This window comes from Capra hircus, chromosome 1 (assembly GCF_001704415.2).
Source record: "Capra hircus breed San Clemente chromosome 1, ASM170441v1, whole genome shotgun sequence".
NCBI classification, from domain to species: domain Eukaryota; kingdom Metazoa; phylum Chordata; class Mammalia; order Artiodactyla; family Bovidae; genus Capra; species Capra hircus.
The window spans coordinates 137,717,770-137,730,856 of record NC_030808.1 but is presented as its reverse complement, the minus strand read 5'-3'; the positions used below and the strand labels follow the sequence as shown (position 1 = coordinate 137,730,856).

Sequence of the window (13,087 nt, the reverse complement as noted above, 5' to 3'; positions counted from 1 at the left end):
ACAAGCTAGAAACACACAAGACCAAATAAACAAAGAGGAAATAGGCAAACTACCTGAAAAAGAATTAAGAATAGTGATAGTAAAGATGATCCAAAACCTCAAAAATAGAATGCAGAAAATGCAAGAATCAATTAACACATTTAACAAGGACTCAGAAGAAATAAACAGAGATGAACAACACAATTACTGAAATTAAAAATACTCTAGAAGGAATCAATAGCAGAATATATGAGGCAGAAGAATCCATAAATGGGCTGGATGACAGAATGGTGGAAATAACTGCTTAAGAGCAGAATAAAGGAAAAAGAATGAAAAGAACTGAGGATAGGCCTCAGAGACCTCTGGGACAATATTAAATGTACCAACATTCAAATTACACGGGTCCCAAAAGAAGAAGAGAAAAAGAAAGGGTCTGAGAAAAGTTCTGAAGAGATTATAGCTGAAAATTTTCCCAACACGGGAAAGGAAATACTTAATCAAGTCCAAGAAGTGCAGAGAAACCCATACACGATAAACCCAAGTAGAAACATGCCAAGATACATACTAATCAAACTAACAAAGATTAAACACAAAGAAAGAATATTAAAAGCAGCAAGGGAAAAGCAACAAGTAACATACAAAGGAAACCCCATATAATTAACAGAGGATCTTTCAGCAGAAATTCTGCAAGCCAGAAGGCAATGACAGAATATACTTAAAATACTGAAAGGGAAAAATCTACAACCAAGATTACCCAGCAAGGACCTCATTCAAAATTGATGGAGAAATCAAAAACTTTATAGGCAAACAAAGGGGAATTTAGTATCACCAAACTTCCCCCGGTGGTGCAGATGGTAAAGCATCTGCCTACAATACCGCAGACCTGGGTTCGATCCCTGGGTCGGGAAGATCTGGAGAAGGAAATGGCAACTCACTCCAGTACTCTTGCCTGGAAAATCCCATGGACAGAGGAGAATGGTAGGCTACAGTCCATGGGGTCGCAAAGAGTTGGACACAACTGAGCAATTTCACTTTCACTTTCAAACTGCTTTACAACAGATGTTAAAGAGACTTAAATGGACAGGAAACACAAGAGAAGGAAAATACCTACAAAAACAAACCCTAAACAACTAAGAAAATGGCAATAGGAATATAAATATCAATAACTACTTTAAATGTAAATGGTTTAAATGCTCCAACCAAAAGACACAGACGGCCTGAATGGATACAAACATAAGACCCATACATATGCTATCTATATGAGACCCACTGCAGTCCATGGGGTCGCTAGGAGTTGGACACGACTGAGTGGCTTCACTTTCACTTTTCACTTTCATGCATTAGAGAAGGAAATGGCAACCCACTCCAGTGTTCTTGCCTGGATAATCCCAGGGACGGGGGAGCCTGGTGGGCTGCCGTCTCTGGGGTCGCACAGAGTCAGACACGACTGAAGCGACTTAGCAGCAGCAGCAGCATATGAGACCCACTTCAGACCTAGAGACACATACAGACTGAAAGTGAGAGGATGGAAGAAGACATTTCATGCAAATGGAAATCAAAAGGAAGTCAGAATAACCATCCTCATATCAGACAAAATAGACCTTAAAATAAAGAATATTACAAGAGATAAGGAAGGACACTACATAATAGTCAAGGAATCAATCCAAGAGGAAGATATAACAATTGTAATTATCTATGCACCCAACATAGCAGCACATCAATGCATAGGATAAACACTAACAGACATAAAAGGAGAAATTGACAGTAACACAATAATGGTAGTGGACTTAAAGATCACACTTACACCAACAGACAAATCACCAAAACAGAAAATTAACAAGGAAAAACTAGTCTTAAATGACACATTAGATCAAAAGGATCTAACTGATATCTTCAGGACATTCCATCCAAATGCAGAAGAATATGCTTTCTTCTCAAGTGCACATGGAACATTCTCCAGGATAGACCATATCACAAATCAAACGTCAGTAAATCTAAGAAAATTAAAATCATATGAAGCATCTTTTCTAACCACAATGCTATGGCACTAGATACAAATTACAAGGGAAAAAACTGTGAAAAACACAACACATGGAGATTAAACTATATATTTCTAAATAACAAACAGGTTACTAAAGAAGTCAAAAGGGAAACAAAAAAATTCCTAGAAACAAATGACAATAAAAACATGACAACTCAAAACCTATGGGATGCAGCAAAAGCAGTTCTAAGAGGGAAGTTTATAGCAATACAACCCTACCGCAAGAAACAAGAAAAACATCAAACATACAAACTAACTTTATACCTAAAACAAGAGAAAGAAGAAGAACCCCTAAAGTTAACAGAAGAAAAAAAATCATAAAGGTCAGAGCAGAAATAAATGAAAAAGAAATGAAGAAAGCAATAGTAAAGATTAATAAAACTAAAAGCTGGTTCTTTCAGAAGATAAACAAAATTGACAAACCATTAGCAAGACTCATCAAGAAAAAGGGGAGAAGAATCAAATCAACAAAATTATAAACAAAAAGGCAGAGGTTACAACAGACAAAGGCTCATAAGAGACTATTACAAACAACTACAACAGAGTTCCAGAAAAACACCTATTTCTGCTTTATTGACTATGCCAAAGGCTTTGACTGTGTGGATCACAATCAACTGTGGAAAATTCTGAAAGAGATGGGAATACCAGACCACCTAACCTGCCTCTTGAGAAATCTGTATGCAGGTCAGGAAGCAACAGTTAGAACTGGACATGGAACAACAGACTGGTTCCAAATAGGAAAAGGAGTACGTCAAGGCTGTATATTGTCACCCTGCTTATTTAACGTATATGCAGAGTACATCATGAGAAATGCTGGACTGGAAGAAACACAAGCTGGAATCAAGATTGCCAGGAGAAATATCAATAACCTCAGATATGCAGATGACACCACCCTTATGGCAGAAAGTGAAGAAGAACTAAAAAGCCTCTTGATGAAAGTGAAAGAGGAGAGTGAAAAAGTTGGCTTAAAGCTCAACATTCAGAAAACGAAGATTATGGCATCCGGTCCCATCACTTCATGGGAAATAGATGGGGAAACAGTGGAAACAGTGTCAGACTTTATTTTTGGGGGGCTCCAAAATCACTGCAGATGGTGACTGCAGCCATGAAATTAAAAGACACTTACTCCTTGGAAGGAAAGTTATGACCAACCTAGATAGTATATTCAAAAGCAGAGACATTACTTTGCCGAGTAAGGTCCGTCTAGTCAAGGCTATGGTTTTTCCTGTGGTCATGTATGGATGTGAGGGTTGGACTGTGAAGAAGGCTGAGCGCTGAAGAATTGATGCTTTTGAGCTGTGGTGTTGGAGAAGACTCTTGAGAGTCCCTTGGACTGCAAGGAGATCCAACCAGTCCATTCTGAAGGAGATCAGCCCTGGGTGTTCTTTGGAAGGAATGATGCTAAAGTTGAAACTCCAGTACTTTGGCCACCTCATGCGAAGAGTTGACTCATTGGAAAAGACTCTGATGCTGGGAGGGACTGGGGGCAGGAGGAGAAGGGGACGACAGAGGATGAGATGGCTGGATGGCATCACGGACTCAATGGATGTGAATCTGAGTGAACTCCGGCAGATGGTGATGAACAGGGAGGCCTGGCGTGCTGCGATTCATGGGGTCGCAAAGAGTCAGACATGACTGAGCAACTGAACTGAACTGACATGCCAATAAAATGGACAACCTGCAAGAAATAGGTAAAATTCTTAGAAAAGTTCAAGCTTCCAAGACTGACCCAGGAAGAAAGAGAAATTATGAACAAGCCAACTGCAAGCACTGAAATTAAAACTGTGATTAAAAAAAAAAAAATTCCCAGAAAACAAAAGTCCAGGGCCAGGTGGCTTCAAAGGTGAGTTCTGCCTTACATTTAGAGAAAAGCTAATTTCTACTCTTCTAAAATTATTGCAAAATTTTTCAGAGGAAGAAGCACTGCTAAACTCATTCTGTGAGGCCACCATCAGCCTGATACCAAAACCAGAGAGAGACAACACACAAAAAAGAAAATTACAGGCCAAGATCATTGATGAATATAGATGCAAAAATCCTCAACAAAATTCTAGCAAAGAGAATTCAACAACAAATTAAAAAGATTATACACCATGATCAAGGTGAGTTTATCCCAGGGATTCAACGGTTCTTCAATATACACAAATCAATCAATGTGATACACCATATTAATGAGTTGGAACATAAAAACCATATGATCATTTCAATAGATGCAGAAAAAGCGTTTGACAAAATTCAGTACCCATTTATGATAAAAACTCATTAAAAAATGGGCATAGAGGGAACCTACCTTAACTAATACAAGTCATATATGATAAAACCTTGTCAAACATTATTCTCAATGTTGAAAAACTGAAGGCATTCCCTGTAACATCAAAACAAGAAAAGTGCATCCACTCTCACCACTATTACTCAACACAGTTTTGGAAGTCCTAGCCACCGCAGTTAAAGAAGAAAAAGAAATAAGAGGAAATCAGTTTGGAAATGAAGAAGTAAAACTCTCACTGTTTGAAGATACATGATAATATAATAGAAAGCCCTAAAGATATTATCAGAAAATTACTGGACCTAATCAGTAAATTCAGCACAGTTGAGGGTACAAAATCAATACACAGAAATCACTTGCATTCCTATGCACTAACAATGAAAAAATCAGAAAGAGAAACTAAGGAATCAATCCCATTTACCATTGCAACAAAAAGAATAAAATACCTAGGAATAAACCTGCCTAAGGAGACAAAAGAGATGTATAGAGAGAATTATAAAACACTGATGAAAAAAATCAAAGACAACGTAACCAAATGGACAGATACTCCATGTTCCTGGGTTGGAAGAATCAATGTTGTAAAAATGACTATACTACCTAATACAATCTACAGAATCAGAGTGATCCCTATCAAATTACCAATGACATTTCCCACAGAACTAGAACAAAAAATCTCACATTTCATAAGGAAGCATATAAGACTCCAAAGAGCCAAAGCAATCTTGAGAAAGAAGAATGGAGCTGGAGGAATCAACCTTCCTGACTTCAGACTATACTACAAATATACAGTCATCAAGACAGTAAGTTAATGGCACAAAAACAGAAACATAGACCAGTGGAATAAGATAGAAAGCCCAGAGATAAACCCACACACCTACGGGTACCTTTTGACAAAGGAGGAAAGAATATACAGTGGGGCAATGATATATAGTCTTCTCAATATGTGCTGGTGGGAAAACTGGACAGCTACATGTAAAATAATTAAATTAGAACACTTCCTAATACCATATACAACAATAAACTCAAAATGGATTAAAGACCTAAATATAAGACCAGAAACTATAAAACTCTTAGAGGAAAACATAGGCAGAACACTATGACATAAATCACAGCAAGACCCTTTATGACCCACCTCCTAGAGCAATGGAAATAAAAACAAAAATAAACAAGCAGGACCTAATTAAACTTAAAAGCTTTTTCACAGCAAAATAAACTGTTAACAAGGTAAAAAGACAGCCCTTAGAATGTGAGAAAATGATAGAAAATGAAACAACTGACAAAGGATTACTTTCCAAAATATACAAGCAGCTCATACAACTCAATACCAGAGAAACAAACAATCAATCAATCAATCAATCAAAAAGCAGGCAAAAGACCTAAGCAGACATTTCTTCAAGGAAGACATACAGATGGCTAACAAACAGATGAAAAGATGCTCAACTTTGCTCACTATTACAGAAATGCAAATCAAACCTACACTTAGATATCACCTCACACCAGTTAGAATGGCCATCATCAAAAGTCTACAAATATTAAATGCTGGAGAGGGTGTGGAGAAAAGGGAACCCTCTTGTACTGTTGGTGGGAATATAAACTGATACAGCCACTATGACAGACAGATGGAGATTCCTTTAAAAACTAGGAGTAAAACCAGCATATGACCCAGTAATCTCGCTACTAGGCTTATACCCTCAGAAAACCAAAATTGTAAAAGACACATGTACCCCGATATTCACTGCAGCACAATTTACAATGGTAGAACCTGGAAGTAACCTAGATGTCCATCAGCAGATGAATGGATAAAGAAGCTGTGGTATATATATAATACACACACATATATGTGTGTGTATATATATATATATATAAAGTGGAATATTTCTCAGCCATAAAACAGAACATATTTGGGCCGGTTCTAATGAGGTGGATGAACCTAAAGCCTCTTATACAGAGTGAAGTAAGTCAGAAGGAGAAAAACAAATATTGTATGTTAATGCATATGTATAGAATCTAGAAAGATGGTATTGATGAACCTATTTGTGTGGTAGAAATGGAGAACAGACATATGGACAAGGGTTGGGAGGAGGAAAGAGTGGGTGGGATAATGGCATGAGTAACATGGAAACATATACATTACCATATGTAAAATAGATAGCCAATGGGAATTTGCTGTATGACTCTGGGAATTCAAACCAGGGCTCTGTAACAACCTAGAGAGGTGGGATGGGGAGTGAAGTGGAAGGCAGGTTCAGAAGGAGGGGGCATAGGTATACATATGACTGATTCATCTTGACGTTTGGCAGAAACCAACATAATGTTTAAAGCAATTATATTTCAATTAAGAATAAATAAATTTATATAAAATAATAAAGAAATAAAGTTAAATAAAAAAGAAGGTTGGCTTGCTGTTCGAGATGGTGAGGGGTCGAGTTTCTCCCTGCATGCTCTCTGATGGGTGCAGCAGGAGCAGGGTTTAATTTCTGGTCTTCTTTCAGCCAACAGCAACCCAAGGATGGTCTCCACACTGACACAGAAGGCGTGCACAGCTTTCTGAGCACCCTGCATCTATGAATCGCCCTCTTCATCCATCTGCTGAGAACACACAGTTCTGCCTTGAGTGCTTTTAGAGGGCATGAACCTTCATCTGGCACGACCACTCAGTGCTAAGTCACTTGCGCTGCTGGTACCCAATGTTATGGCCAATGCCAGTTTCTAGCATGCTGAGGGCTGCTATTTTCCCTCCCCAAATACCACGAGCCCTGCTGATTCACATGGCAGAATGGAAATGTGACAAATTCAGAGAGAGTAGGTACTTTAGAGGCTCTGAATGTGTGACTTTCTGGATGGGTTTTGGGAAGTCATTTTATCTTTTGTCTTGGGCTTCAGTTGAGGAAGATATGATCAGGAACATATGTCCCCAATTATTTCAGAGACACCAATTTTTTAAACTAAATGTAGCCTGATAAGAGTAAATATTACACACATTGAATCTTTAACTATATAAATCATGCAACAAATTTAAGGCAAAATTATAAGTTCAGTTTTACTAATTGCCCAGGACATGGGTTCCATCATAACATTTTCACCTTTTTTCCCTTCCACATTTATTCCTGAAACAATGTTGGTCCTTACACGTGTCCATAGTGGTATCTCCTTAATAACAGGTTTCAGACCCTGAATTCCAGGGAGGCTGCTTAGCACCTTATATGTATTTTTTCACTTGATCCTCACACTATTTCTTGAGGTCAGAACAATTATAATCTCCACCGTGCAAATGAAGAGACTGAGGTTTAAATGGCTGCAGGAGTTTGCCTCTGGACATATCACTGAGCATGGCTAGGCTAGGATCCGACACTAGTCCACTCAGCTCCGTGGTGCAGCATCATGAAACAGCACCTTGGGCCCCCACCACACTGTTCCTACAGCTCCCATGTCCACCATTCCCTACCCAACTAAGCAGTGCAAGGAAAATGTTGATTTTCCTCACTGCTGAAGTTACAAAAAAGGAAAATGTTGATTTTTTTTTTTTTTTGCTTGATCATATCAGAGAGAAGAACAATTTGGAAAAATTGAGAAAATTCCCATTCTCACCAAAGGATAACAGTCAAACTGTGAAGGCTGAAGGAGTCTGCCTACCCTCCACAGAGCTCTCATGACAAATGCATTTGTCTGTTGTATTACTCTATACATGGTGCTGGTTTAGTCGCTAAGTCATGTCTGACTCTTGTGACCCCATGGACTGTAGCCTTCCAGGCCCCTCTGTCCACGGGATTCACCAGGAAAGAATACTGGAGTGGGTTGCCATTTCCTTCTCCAGGGGATCTTCCTGACCCAGGAATCTAACCCAGGTCTCCTGCATTGCAGGCAAATTCTTTACCTACTGAGCTATGAGGGAAGCCCCCTTTATGTAGTGTAGCAATACCAAATCTTGTTTTAATCACATGTCTATTTTACTTACCCCATTCTAAATAACCATCCAAAGAACTCTACGTATAGAAAAGGATTTTGATTTTCTGCTACCAACAACCATCTCTAGGGACTTAGCTCCCAAATCTGTGTCATCATCAGATGCATATGGTAAAACCACCAAGTGGCAACCTCCTCTGGACTTTTCACAGGAATCCTGAGCTTAAAGTGTTGGCACCACATCCTACTCCCCATCTCATTCCTCAATCTGATTCCCCTCAATGATAGCAAGTTGCTCCTCCAGTAACATTTGTCAAATGCCCGAAGACCCCACATCCCTCACCCAGATTTGAAAACTTGTTGGTTGTGCTCTCAGACACATTCCCCTCTGCATCTCCTGTTCTCAACTTTCATCACCAATTTCCTTCCCAACTCTTCTTATTGTTTTAACAGCCTCCTAACTTGTTTCTCTGCCTCCGCATCAGTCCTCTCCCATCCACCACTTACAGGAATGCCAACGTGATCTTTCCAGTACACACATGCAGTCTTGGCCCTCCCCTTGTTAAAGCCCCTCAGGGATTTTGTGCATCCAGTCCGAGCTCTCCAAACTTTAACGAACGGCTCATAAAAACATGCAGTCAGCTCAGCTCACCCTTTCCTGTCTGGCCTCCTTTATCCCTTTCCCAACTCACTTGCCCATTCCACCAAGCTGAGTCACTCAGAGTTCTCTGACATTCTCATGCTGCTGTGCATTGGTCATTTTGCCCAGAGAGTCCTTATTTCTTTTCTCTGCTGGTCAATCCCAAACTCACTCTTTGAGACTCAGGACCAGAGTGAGACAATTTTCTTGAAACTTCCTTGATTGCCTTTAGGCAGAGGTAAGTCTTTCCCTCACAGCCCTTGAAACACAACTCATTATATAGCACTCAGTAATATGCATTTTGATGATTTCTTTACTAGTCTGTATCTTCCAGCTAATTATCAGCTCTTCTGGAGCAGGGCCCCTGTCTTTTTCATCTTTGTGCCTGTAGCACCTAGCATGGCATTTTCTATGCCTGGGGTCCTTCCTAAAAATTTGCTGAAAAAAATGAATAAATAAAAGAGTTAAATTTATCCTGTCAAAGTATAAGTTCATACTGATCTGGAATTTTCAAAATTAACTAATCAATAAATTTGACTTGAGCACATGATATATAAAGCATGATGTTGCTTTAGACCCAAAGAAGTGCTAATGTGGCCTGTGGCCTCTGGCTTTAAAAACTTGTAATCTAGGGATGGACCAGGTAACCATAACAATAAGTGCTAATTAAGAGAGAAATTATTTTAATGAACTGATACAAAGGAACTTCTCAGTGCAAAGTAGAATGATTTACATGAATGAAATGAAGTTGGGTTATAGGAGTTTGGAGTTTAAAGAGATCACTATGGTCTGGGAAAGGGGTTCTGTGGAATATAATTCAGTATGTTAGACTTCACTTTGTAAGCAGCAAAATGAATTAGCCTATAGTGGTTCAAACAGCAAAGAGAAGATAATGACTGAAATGTTGAGGACAGGCTGGCTTCAGACAAGACTCTATCTAGGGTGCAGAGAACACTACTGTTTCTCTCTTTTTCTCCAATAGCACCCACGTTTTTCTCTTGCAGGGTCCATTTCCACCTCATAACCCTACATTTTCTTTCCTATAAGGCTCTAGCCAATATATATTTACATCTCATTATGTTTGATGAGTTACATAGTTTCTCTGAAGCAATCACTGTTGCCACAAAATTGAGACATTCTGATTGATTTCAGTCAGTGGCATCCCAAAATTTGGGCCAGGTCAATAGCACCAATCACATGGCTGATATTGAGAGGGCGGTTGTTTAAAAATATACAGGATACCTAGGCAGCAAATCACTGGGGTGGGGTGGGGGGGTGCAGTAGTATGGGTCAGGAAGCATGGCTGACTTGCTGCTCATGTCTTTTTTTCCTCCTAAGCCACAATGTCAAAAAAATTTCTCACAACATGCAGCCTCCCTGCATTATCCTTTCCTAAATCATGGCAGAAGAAAGAGCTCTGAAAACTGAGATGACCCAGAGGGATGGTATGGGGAGGGAGGTGGGAGGGGGGTTCAGGATGGGGAACATGTGTACACCTGTGGTGGATTCATGTTGATGTATGGCAAAACTAATACAATATTGTAAAGTAATTAACCTCCAATTACAATAAATAAATTTATATTTAAAAAAAGATCAACAGCTCTTGACTTCTGGTCTTGGCTCTGTCAAGGCATGGAATCTTTCTGATTCTCAGTTTTCTCAACTTAGATGCAAACTAGCATATATCAGATGGATAAAGAACAAGGTCCTACTGTATATCACAGGGAACTATATTCAACATCCTGTGATAAACCATAATGGAAAAGAATATAATGTATATACATACCCAACTGAGTCACTTTGTTGTACAGCAGAGATTAACACAACATTGTAACTCAACTATACTTCAAAAAACATAAATTTTTAACAAGCCATGAGAAATGATCAGTTTGAAAGCCCTTTCAAAAGCATCAAAGTATACTTAGGAAGGGCTATTGGTAATTCACCTTAAGTGTGCAGGTCTACATATGTCTTGTCTTGAGAGATTAAGAAGATTATGTGAATGAACCCCTCAGATTCTCTGTTGCTTCCACTCTAGGGCATCTGGCCATTTCTCCATACCAACCTTGATGCTTTTCACTTAAGTAATGGGAAAGCTTACCCCAAAGGGCTTAGACAGCAGGACACCTTATTCCCTCCTGAGGAGAAGTCCACAAGAAGGTGGGTTCTGGGGATATTCTCCATCACATATTATATAATGATCATTGCATATATCTCTCATGACTTTGGAAAGAGTTGAGAGCACGTAGTTCTTGATAGGTACAATGCACAATAAGTGGGCAATGAATAAATAGTGGATTTGAGGCGAAATTCTGTAATGTATAAATAAACTTAAGCAAACTTAAATAAACAATAAATAAACTTAAAAAGGTGATTAAAATGGCATTTTTCAGATAGAAAAGAATAATTTTAAGATTCTCACTTAGCAATGAGCATCCCGCCTACGTATAAAAGTTACATGCTGTCCCAAGAAGTAAATGTAGATCCACTAAGTCATGTGAATAAAAGATCTTGTTTATCCAAAGCTTTCACAATTTGGTCTGTGTGAATGATCCTCAAAATTACTTCTTTTGTAAGGCTTATCTTCCTATGTCCAACCCGTCCTTGACCCTCTACCTCATGCCAGGGGCCAGTGACACTGTCTTTGCCTTCAAACAGCTCACAACTAGTCAGGGATAAAGATGTAAAACAAATAATTACACAAATGAATCACAGCCATCCTTAGGGAGAAGCACAGAAGAGGAAGCAAACATTGAAAGGATGGTATCAAGCAGAGAGCTCAGAGAAGGCTCCCAGAAAGAAGTGACATTTCCACTGAAATTGGGAAGGGAACATGAGTGTGAGCAGGGAAAGGAAGCACATTCTGAGCAGATGGGAACACTGCATACAGTCTCTGGAATCAGGAAGTTTTGGCATATGTTGCAGAGTATCTTTGTTTGGATTTCCCGAAAAACAGGCTCTGAGACTGAAAGTCAAAGGAGGTGAAGGAAGCACCACAGTGGAGCAGAGCAGTAAGGCAGGAAGAGGAGTGTAGCTTCATAGTCCAACTCTCACATCCATACATGACTACTGCAAAAACCATAGCTTTGACTAGATGGACATTTGCTGGCAAAGTAATGTCTCTGCTTTTTAATATGCTGTCTAGGTTGGTCATAACTTTTCTTCCAAGGAGCAAGTGTCTTTTAATCTCATGGCTGCAGTCACCATCTACAGTGATATTGGAGCCCCCCAAAATAAAGTCTGTCACTGTTTCCATTGTTTCCCCATCTATTTGCCATGAAATGATGGGACTGGATGCCATGATCTTAGTTTTCTGAGTGTTGTTTTAAGCCAACTTAAACTCTTTTGTACTCATCTCTAAACAATATCGTTACCTCTACATGGGATTAATGCAGATTTTGTGAGGCTTGAGGCTTATCTAATTTGGAATCTTTCTTTGTGGAAAAAGTACAACACTACAAATAAAAACCTGATACAGAACTTTGGAAGGATCCACATAAGTGAAGGTTTCTGAATTTTAAGCTGCACTAGTTTCCCAGTAAATCAGGCTCTGACCTTGATTAAGGGTGGCTGGTCCTCTCATCCCTTAGCTCTGCATGGTTGCTCTGACCTCTATGCCTTGTTTACATTGCCTTTTCACCTGAAGACATCCCTCCTCCTCCTTCAACTCCTGGACCATATTTTTTCAAAGTTTGGTTTCACAATGCCTTTTGTCATTCTCCCCAGAAGAAAGCTCTCCCTTCCCTGCAGGCCCACAACCATATTTAGAACCCAGGATGAGTTGCCTCATGAGAGCTTAGAGAACATCGTGAGTGGCTCTGTTTGAGGGGCACACACTGAGCCTTCTCCAATCAGTGTTGAGCACCGGGACTATTTCTACTTAGATTCTACCTCAGCACTTATTCAAGTTCTGGGTACAGCAGGAAGGAAGGGAAAAAGCAAAGGTGTTACAAAGGCAAAATCATGGGGCTTGGAGTAAGGCCCACTTGGGTGTAACTCTGCCCTTGTTAGTGTGGGGTCTCTGGCAAGCTGATTACTTCTGAGTCTTAGTTTCTCTCTGACAAATGAATGTTTGTTTCCCAACATTGTTGTGAGGATTAAGTAAGCATTTATCATTCACCATGCATCTATTCAGCCTTCTCTTGGGCTGCTTTCAGCACCAGAGGCTTGGGATAGCTGTGACTGAGCGATACTCCCTGTGTAATTGTTCCCGTAGTTGAGCTGGGAGATGGAAGATTGTGATGTATCAGGATAAGGC

General features: G+C 39.5%; 1 protein-coding gene across 1 annotated transcript in view; it reads right to left on the bottom strand.

Annotated features, from left to right (window-relative positions):
* CPNE4 (copine 4) overlaps window positions 1-13,087 on the bottom strand; it is a 649,396-nt gene that overhangs the window by 235,702 nt on the left and 400,607 nt on the right. The window lies entirely within an intron of this gene.